We start from the raw sequence: 9,899 nt of genomic DNA, 5'->3' as shown, positions 1-9,899 counted from the left end.
ACATATCTGGTTAATTTTTTTTAAGGATGATAAAGGAAATATTGCCTTTGGATTATATGACTGCCGAACCAGACAAAATGAGGTAAAAATAAATAAATAAATCTTAGATACTCATTAGTTATTGCTTTTAGAGTTTTTTCTTCTTTCTGCCTCCTTTTTGTAGTTACAGATTCTTATTTAATTTTCTAAAAATTTCGTTTTTCTTTCTTGGCCTGCCTTCTCTCTTTTACCATCTCTTGATGCCATTATCTTTAAAGATAAATAAGTAAATGAAGTGTAAGGACTCCTGAACCAAAATATCACTTTGAGATTTAAGCAAAGTTGGCTCAAATCAATTATTCAATATTCTGTAGGAATGTAGGAAGTCCAGTGTCTTCTAAGATTTGTGAGCTCCCAGAAGTTTAGGATCTCATAATGACCTCTGGTTATGAGTTCTGCTTCTCCTTAACCCTCATTTTTCTTGCTTCTCAAGGATCCAGATATAGAACTCAGCTTCCTTTTCTTAATTTTTCCCCACACCACCCACATAGGACATTGGTTGATATGACAAGCTTATCTAATTCTTGGTGCAAATGTGAGGGAGTCATTTTGTGTCTAGGTAAAAACAACTTACAAACATTAAGGGAGTAAGAAGTCTATAAATGTACACTGACACAGAAGGTTCTCCAAAATATACTGTTATGTGAAAAAAGCAAGTTGCCAGAATAATATATTTATGTTTTAAGAAAACTATACCATATATATATGTGTAAATATATATTAAAAACTTGTTTAAAAAAGATCGGGAGGCTATCGAATAAATTACAAACATGTTTCCTTTTGGAAGGGAGTTCATATGGGGCGAGCATAGTGGAGAGCTTTGACTTTTTATTTGGTGGTGTTTCATGTTTTAAACACTGAGACTATGTTCATGTGTTATTTTATAATTGAAAGGGTAAAACACTAAAAGTTAAGTGATTCTTTTTGTAAATTAGAATGCCTCAGAGCAGGAGTCCAAGGAAACCAAAATGTCTCACATGAATTCAGAGCCTCCTTATTCACTCAAAGTTCACTTTTTCTAATCAAGCATTTCATGACTTTTCAAATTTTTCATCAACTTTGGGCCATAGGATTTTAGTGTGTTCTCAGTGCTTTTTTTTTTTTTTTTAAATCTGCAAGTACTAATTACCTTCCTAATACTCTCGCTATGAGTTGTTTTTTCTTAACCTGTTCTCTATCGAGGTCTAAGACTCTTCATCTTTTCTTACCCTCTGAGGGTATTCTAAGAGAGTTTGCCTAATATAACTGTGATTGTCTTCATTTCCTCAATTTGCATATCATATCCTCCTTCTGCATGACCATTTTCATTTTCCTTAATATTTAATAAGGAAATGGAATCTTGCACCACTTCAAACAGCAAGAAAATTATTAAAAGGGCAAGTAAAAACAGAAGATTACTTTGCCAAGGCTCTGAATATGAGTTTTATAGGGGATGGGCTTGATAGTCTCTTAGACATAGTTAATGATATCATAGTTAAGTAACTTGATTAAAACTTTACTTGTTTCAATAATTATAATAGCTGACATCTAAGTGCTTATTAGGAGTGGCAGACATTGTAATAAGTGCTTTGTATGGATCATCTGACTTGATCCTTCTAAGGATTTCATGAAATAGGTATTATGATTTTTATTTTACTGATGAGAGAATAGAAAAATGAATAACTTGTCCAAGGTTACACAGCTAGTAAGTGGCATCATCAGAATTTGATCCTACATCTAGCCTGTCTCCAGGGTCTAGGTTCTTAGCCACTAGATCATGTTGCCTCATGGTTAAGTTTCAGTGCCAACTATGGCCTACAGTTGGAAACTTCTTTCTTAAAAAATAATCTGAAACTTCTCAGTATGGATAAACTGGTTAATTGATGGTTCTTTAATAGAATGTCTTGCCACCATGATACCTGTTTCAGAGCTAACTGGGAATTTGAATTCTAAAATTGTTCTTTAATACAAAACTCCAAATTAAAAAATAACTTTGTTTTAATAGCATCTCTATACATTTGAGAAAGACTTGCACGTCATCAGTTGCTCTATCAACAGTGAGAGAACTTTGCTTGGTAAGTTGAATTCTTTTATTGCTACATGTCAAGAAGTAAACTACATTTGTTGAGTTTCAAAGTATTGGACCTTTGCAATATTTGACTATCCTATACCAATGATTTTCTGGGAAAAGATGCTCTTGGGAGATTAATTTCAAAATATAAAAGTCTACTTACAAAAAAATAATTTTTTTCTGCATTACCTTAATCATTCACTGACAGATTCTTGAAGCCCTTAACTTTTTTCAGGTATAAAGTGGTAAACTAATCAGCCACTGCATGGATTCTTTGTTAATGGATTATTTTTTCTTTTTTCATTAGCTGCAAGTTTAGTTCATTCTGCTAAAGAAGGAAGAAAGAATGAGCTTCAACTAGGTATGACATTTTATTTTTTAGTGCCTATTGAAAGATGAAGATTTATTAACCACTAAGTTGAATTTAAAACATCTTTATGAATAGCTTTTATCTCAGAATGAAAAGGCAAAGGCCGTGTCAAGCATGAAAACGTTTTTTAAATTATTTTTGAAGTAAACAAAGTACAGAAAATAATGTAATAGTGAATAGAAGTATTAGAAAGCAATTAGCACTTGCAGACAGAGCAACACTGAGGAAAAACTAGAACCCTATGATCAGAAGCTGGTGTAAAAGGCTGGGAAGGGGTTGGTATTCCTTCAAGAATATCATTTTTTTTTCTTACATCTGGTAAGCAGTTAACTGATACATAATATATTGTGAATAATCTACCAATTCTAAATAAAAATTCTCGTTTGTCAAGGCCCACTTTATAATTTATTGTCTTTGTAATATTCTTTCCTTCTTTTTAACATTCCATATCCCCCATCTGTCCAGAACTCAACAAGTAAGTGCATGGAGTGGGTCAGGCACTTTGCATGCCGCTGTGGATAAAATGTTATGCAAGACAGGTGTGGCAGTTGCCCTCGTGGTGAGCTGTTGAGGCTGGTGGTGGGCGGGGTGTGCCATGGGGCATCATCCCATCTTCAGTGGAGGGTAGTAAGCCCCGTTGGACCAGTTTTTCAATTTACTGAGAGAAGTATGGACCTTTACATAAAATTTTGTTAAATGTTGGCTCAAATGCTTTTAAAAAATTCTACTTGTTGCCCTTATTGCCTACTTATCTACTTATTGCCCTTATTAAAAATGCCTTGTTGGCCCTTATTCCTTTTAGCCTCAAGAATTCCTTATGCTGGTAAACCCAATAGAACCTATATTCCTTATGTGATGTTTACCAACTATGCCTAATTGTGCTGCAGAAAAAATGGTAATTATGTACATTATAAAATATATGTTCAAAAATACATATGTTCAGACCAACTTTATTTTAACTTTTATTAAATTGAATCCTGTTCAGGGGGTGCCTGGGTGACTCAGTCGCTTAAGTATCTGACTCTTGGTTTTGGCCCAGGTTGTGATCTCAGGGTCACGAGATCAAGCCCCGCATCAGTCTCCGAGCTCAGCAGAGAGTCTGCTTGAGCAGCTCCCCCTCTCCCTCTGTCCATCCCCTCTGCACATTCTCCCTCTCTCTCTCTCTCTCTCTCTCTCTCTCTCTCTCTCTAAAATAAATACGTCTTAAAAAAAATCCTGTTCAGGTCTGCTTACTCAGTCTTTGAAGTTTGGTACACCTCTAGTGAAATTATCTGATCACATCTTTAAGAATATCAGAATGGACATTGTTAAGTATCATATTGGCTTCCTGATGTTTTATATCTTCTCAGCTCACCTTTTATGCCAGCTGCTGTGGTAAGAGCCAGATCTGCCCAGAGCTAATTTGACAGGCAGGGCCTTAACTCAGCCTCTGCCTGCTTCTCGTTTTTTTTTGCCCAGCGCCTTGGGAACATCTCTTCACTACTTGCACGTGTGCCACCTGGAAGTATGGTCAGAAAGGATTCCCAATAGGACAAGCATGGAGGGGCCAGGGAGCTGAGGGGTAAATACTCCCCTTTCCATCCCTGAAGTGGATCATTCTGAGGTGTGCTCCATGCAGCTCGAGTCCCAAGGTGGTCATGAATTTGATAAGGTCCTCTTACTGCTGGATTCTTCTTCCTGTTTCAACCCTGCTTCCTCATGCCACAGCCCTCAGGGCTAAAGTGATCCAGTCCCCTGAGATTACTTCTCATCTTAGTTTGCATTTTCCCCCTAAGTAGAGCCTGAGGCAGGCATTTGAATGCAATTAGTTTATTTGAGGAATGATCCTAGGAAGCACTATGTGGGGAGCATTAAAACAGATCTAGGGATCCTTAGATGGCTCCGTGGTTTAGCACCTGCCTTTGGCCCAGGGCGCGATCCTGGAGTCCCCCATGTTGGGCTCCCTGCAGAGCCTGCTTCTCCCTCCTCCTGTGTCTCTGCCTCTCTCTCTCTCTATCATAAATAAATAAATCTTTAAAAAAATAAAAAATAAAAAAAATAAACCGAGATCTGAAAGAAGGGAGGGAGCAAGCCCTCGGCTCTGGGGAAAGCACATTTCTGACAGTAACAACAGCCAGCACCAAGGTCCTGAGGCCAGAGTGTACTTGGTAGACTCGCTGATCAAGGATAGTGAGGAGGCCGAATGAAAAGGGGGCAGAGCAGAGTGGTAGGAACTGAGGCCAGAGGAAGACAGGCCTGAAGTACACCTAGATCCGTGGAGCCCCTACAAGGCCTGTGTTCAGTTAAGATTTCAAAAGTGATGTGACCAGAAAGCACTGTAGAATCCATTATGGTGTTTTATTCTTCGAACAAATGTCTTGGAAAGCCTTATTTTATCTGCCCATGAATGACCTGATAAGCCATTGGATTATAAAATGTAGTTTGCCTGGAGGTATTGTTTCACACTCTATTGCTTATGAAGAGATTTTTCCGTTGCAAGTGAGACAAACTGTAACATCTTTCATATGAACAAGATAGGCTTTTTGGTCCACACACTTGCCAACATAGTTTGTATCAATAGTGCTTCTCTTCTTGGCTTTGGCCATGGCAGATTAATATTTTGTTTAGAAAACAGTAAAAGAGGGATGTCTGGGCGGCTCAGTCAGTAGAGCATGTAACTCCTGATCTCAGGGTTGTGAGTTCAAGCCCTATGCTGTGTATAGAGCTTACTTAAGAGAGGGAGAAGGACGAGATGGAAGGGGGGGAGGGGGAAGAGGAGGAGGAGAGGAGAGAGGGGAAGAGGAAGAGGAGAGGACCTAGCTGCCCCTTCACCCTCCCCTCTGGAGTTGCATTTGCTGCAGGTCACAGTAGATCCCTGCTGGGCAGCTGTTGGGGTGGCCACCTGTGTTGGGCCCCTCTGCCACTGAGACTCTTCTGAGACCCGCTGTACCATTATAGTGAAGTCCTGCAGCCGCTCTGTGGAGCTATGGTTTGCTTCAAGAGCTCCAGTAACCAGAGCTGCTTCAGAACCAGGCACTGCTGGACTCTTCTAACTTTGTCATCATTCACAACATGTGTCTTCACCTGGCTCGGACCAGATTCCTTTGCCCACTGTCTACCCGCCCACCCTGCCAATGCCATGCTAATCCCTGTGCTTTTGTTTTTAATATTTGTTCAATTTATTTAAACTAAAAAAATAAAACTGTTCCCTTGTTTCTCCCATGCTCCAACCCTCATCTCTTGTGATTGCCAATTTGTTTTCTGTATTTATGAGCATGGGTTTTTTTTCTTTCTGGGAGTCCACACGTAAGAAATATGATACAGTATTTATCTTTCTCTGATTTCACTTAGTGCAATGCCTTCAAGATCCATCCAAGTTGTCACTTCTGTTCCTGCTGTCTCTACTTTCTGTGATATCCACATCCTGCCTGGACCTGCCTTACCCTACAGCGATGCCCTCCCAGGCACCGCAGGATTCTCTAACTTCTGAAGACGACTTTAAGCACTCCATAGAATCATGAGATTTTGTGACTGAAACTGACTAGATAAACGATCTGATTCTTTAGTTTTTGTTTTTTTTCTTTAGTAACAAGGCATAGAAGCCTAGGAATGCATTGTCCTTTCTGAAAAATGTGTATTAGGTTAGTAGCAGAGTGTAAACCAGAACTGACATCTCTAGAATCCTAATCCAGAGTATGTCATGTTACACCATGAAATCACATGGTATGTTACTGAGAGAAATGCCTGTTTGCATGGTTACTCTTATCATTATGCTTATTATATTAAATGTCCAGGATGCCTCTATAAAGGGAAGAATTAGTGCAGGAAGATGGTTTGTGTCCTTGTGTTCCATTTTAAAGTCAAGTGGATTTAGCTGATAGCTGGTTATCAAATTTACTTCCAAAAAGTCCACATATGAGTAAAGTGATTCTTTACTTTTCTAAGGAGAAGATTCCCCACATAGCCCCTAAAAAGTTTTTCCCCCAAATTGGAAAATGTAAACTTTTAGAGCAAGACATAAAATAGCCAATGTCAGCTTGTACTACTTAGTATATTACTTATACACACTTAATGTAAAATAACGTAATAAGGAAAATTGCTTTTTTTCTCATTCTCACATTTCACAAAGCATTTCTATTTTTAAGTATCTTTGACACTAATGTTTTTATTTATTTATTAAAGATTTTATTTATTTATTCATGAGAATACACAGGAGAGAGAGAGAGAGGCAGAGACACAAGCAGAAGGAGAAGCAGGCTTCATGCAGGGAGCCCAACATGGGACTCCATCCCGGGTCTCCAGGATCATGCCCTGGGCTGAAGGCAGCGCTAAACCACTGAGCCACCCAGGCCGCCTGACACTAATGTCTTTTTTTAAAAGATTTTTTTAAATTTAAATTCAATTTGTCAACATATAGTATAACATCCAGTGCTCATCCCATCAAGCGCCCTCCTTAGTGCCTGTTACCCAGTTACTCATCATCCCACCAACCTCCCCTTCTGCAATCCTTTGTTTGTTTCCCAGAGTTAGGAGTCTCTCATGGTTTGTCTTCCTCTCTAATTTTTCCCCACTCAGTTTCTCTCCTTTCCCTTAAGGCCCCTTTCACTATTTCTTATATTCCACATATGAGTGAAACCATATGATAGTTGTCTTTCTGCAATTGACTTATTTCACTCAACATAATACCCTCCAGTTCCATCCACATTGATATAAATGGGTAGGTATTCATCCTTTCTGAGGCAATTCCATTGTATATATGTGCACCACATCTTCTTTATCCACTATCTGTCAGAGGACATCGTGGCTCCTTCCACAGTTTGGCTATTGTGGACATTGCTGCTATGAACGTTGGGGTGCAGGTGTCCTGTCCTTTCACTACATCTGAATCTTTGGGTAAATACCCTGTAGTGCAATTGCTGGGTTATGGGGTAGCAAGATTTTATTTATTTGTGAGAAAGAGAGCACACGTAAGTGGGGGAAGGAGCAGAGGGGGAGGGAGAGGAAAGGGGAAAGAATCTCAAGCAGACTCCCCACTGAGCCTGGAGCACAATGCAGGGGTCAACCTCAGGACCCTGAGACTATAACCTGAGCCAAAGCAAAACCAAGAGTCAGATGCTCAACTGACTGAGCCACCCAAATACTTCAACACCAACGTCTTTCTTATTTTCTAGAGCCTTTTTTTTTTTAAGTTATCTAGCAGATTCACAAAGCTCCTCACCTTCACCTCTATCCCAGTTAAACAAGTATAGCCCTTTTGAACTGATATACAATCACTGGGATTTTTATCGTAAGCTACAAGTATCATTGACCAAACAATATTTGATCTTCATTTGTTCCATCCTTATATCTTTGGGATCCCACGTAGTAACTCGCTGTCTTGCTTTTTCAGTAATCTTTAAAAGGCATGTTTACAGAGATATCCAGTGCTTGTAATTGTAAGGCCATATGGTAGGAATTGTTTTTACATTTTTTGCCTTTATTTGCTGTCAGTTTAGTTTCTTAAGTAGTGAAAATTGGCATTGATTCAATGCTGTGCTGTCCTGAAAATTGTACATTATTACTCACAATAAAGTCATAGAGAAAGCACCTGAGAATATTAGGCTCTGCAAGAACTCAGCTTTAAGGCAGCTCCTTTTCTGAGGTTTAATCTTGGGGGAGGGGAACTCTTAGTCTAAATGTGGATCTCTGTGGTAATCCCATTGTAGCCTGTGTCCAAGGACTTCCTCCTAATTGCTATCTTTTATGTCATTTGCTGCAATGTGACACTGAGGAAATAAGTGGGTCTTTATTCACGCAGCTCTGCCACCATTCCAGAGGGAAGCCCTATCCTCTTAATAGGGTCCGTGTACTGGAGCATGTTCATCCGCCAGAAATATCTTTATATTTTCATCCACAAGTGATATTCATTCATGTGCTGCAGAACTGGAGTGGTAGTGAATGGAGTCGTGTTTACTTAGACTTAGGAGCCCAGAGGGCCTGTGAGGCTGTGCTAAGTGGCTGAGGAATGGTCAGGAACTCGCTTCTCACTCTGCGCCTATTGATTTCAACTTTGTGAGGTTTTCTTCTTTTGTCAAGGGTTTTAAGAACTGCCAAAGAAAATTTTAAGAAAATACTTTTCCTCTTGGAATAACTAATACAATAGGTAACATATTTATGTTTTCAAAGTACAGGCATAGGTGGAGAAGATAACGAATGACATTCTGGCCTCCTTTACTAAAAGCCTCCTTTCCTTTGTAGGATCAAAGTGCTTAACTTTGTTGGTTGAAATCCACCCTGTTAACAACGTGAAGGTTCTAAAAGCGGTGGATAGCTCTATTTGGGTGCAGGTAAGCAAGCATGAGCAGGAGCACGATGTGGTTATCACTCATCTCACTAATCAAAAGGTGTGAAACCTAGAGGCAAAGGTGCTTATAAAGTGTTTTCACACCCATTATCACATTTAATCCTCAAAGCACTCTGGGAAACGGGTATGGCTGGAAACATGGAAATTAAAACTCAACCTAGCTACTCTGTCTCCATTATAAACGGGTTTTCTGATCATAATGTAATATTCTTACTTGATAAAATACTGATTTTCGACACATATCAGGTAAGTCTAAAAAATGGTTTATTTAATGTATTGCTTTAGTTGACAGAGTAAATATGAATAAATGGCTTAATCCCTGAATTTATCAACTCCAGGGAAGGATACAGAAGCGCTGTATGTATAGTGCAGGTGGACCATAGTCTGTCTTCATTACCTGCACACTCAGAGTTTGTGAATTGTACTACGCACTGAAATCTATTTGTAAACCAAAGTTGATTCTCACGGTGCTTTTAAAGTCATCTGCAGCCGCGTGCACAGTGGTGAAAAATTCGTCACTCAGCTGGGGTTCAACAAGGGTGACTGACACTGCCTTCACGGTTCACTGCTCACACTGTAAACAGAGGTTGTTTAGTGCCTTAATTCTCACATGTTTGGGGCTCCTCATTGGTGATTGCACTATTTAAAATGTTCCCCGTGCATAGTTCCCAAGTGCTGTTTGGTGTGCCTAAGCACAAGAAGGCAGCAATGTGGTTGTAGAGAAAATATGTGGGTGAGATAAGCTTCCTTCAGGCATGAGTTTCTGGCGCTGTTGACCATGAGCTCAATGCTAACGGCTCAACAATATATATTAAATAAGATGTCTTTAGGAACAGACAAAAACAAAGCTATGTATTCATTGGTTGCTACAAATCTCATGACCATGCAGGAGCCGGGCCTCGTATTTCCCCCGGGAGCAGTGGTTCAGAATTCAGTGCATGGTGTTTATGGTGATCCGTAGAATATGCCTGCTGCAGGGGACACCTGACTGTTACATGTTCCTGCAGCGCTGTAGCATAACTTCCTTGTGGAATCTGAACTATCTGCTTCTTGTTCCCCCCACCTACTCCCAGCCTTGAGCCTACGGATCTCCCGCTTGCAGAGTGTCAGGAGAGGGG

General features: G+C 39.7%; 1 protein-coding gene across 6 annotated transcripts in view; it reads left to right on the top strand.

Annotated features, from left to right (window-relative positions):
* The first annotated feature begins 2,955 nt into the window (after positions 1-2,955).
* The window catches only part of LOC121471256 (gamma-secretase activating protein), a 67,464-nt gene continuing 60,520 nt past the window's right edge, over positions 2,956-9,899 (top strand). For 3 of the 6 annotated variants that reach the window (XR_005982644.1, XR_005982645.1, XR_005982643.1), the window contains exons 1-2: positions 2,956-3,354; positions 8,676-8,764. The gene's annotated coding sequence lies outside the window, so the exon portion shown is untranslated. The remainder of the gene's footprint in view (positions 3,355-8,675; positions 8,765-9,899) is intronic. The other 3 variants (XM_041721734.1, XM_041721731.1, XM_041721733.1) reach the window with 3 other exon arrangements.

This window comes from Vulpes lagopus, chromosome 11 (genome assembly GCF_018345385.1).
Source record: "Vulpes lagopus strain Blue_001 chromosome 11, ASM1834538v1, whole genome shotgun sequence".
In the NCBI taxonomy this organism is placed as follows: Eukaryota; Metazoa; Chordata; class Mammalia; order Carnivora; family Canidae; genus Vulpes; species Vulpes lagopus.
This window is presented reverse-complemented; position numbering and strand designations above follow the sequence as displayed.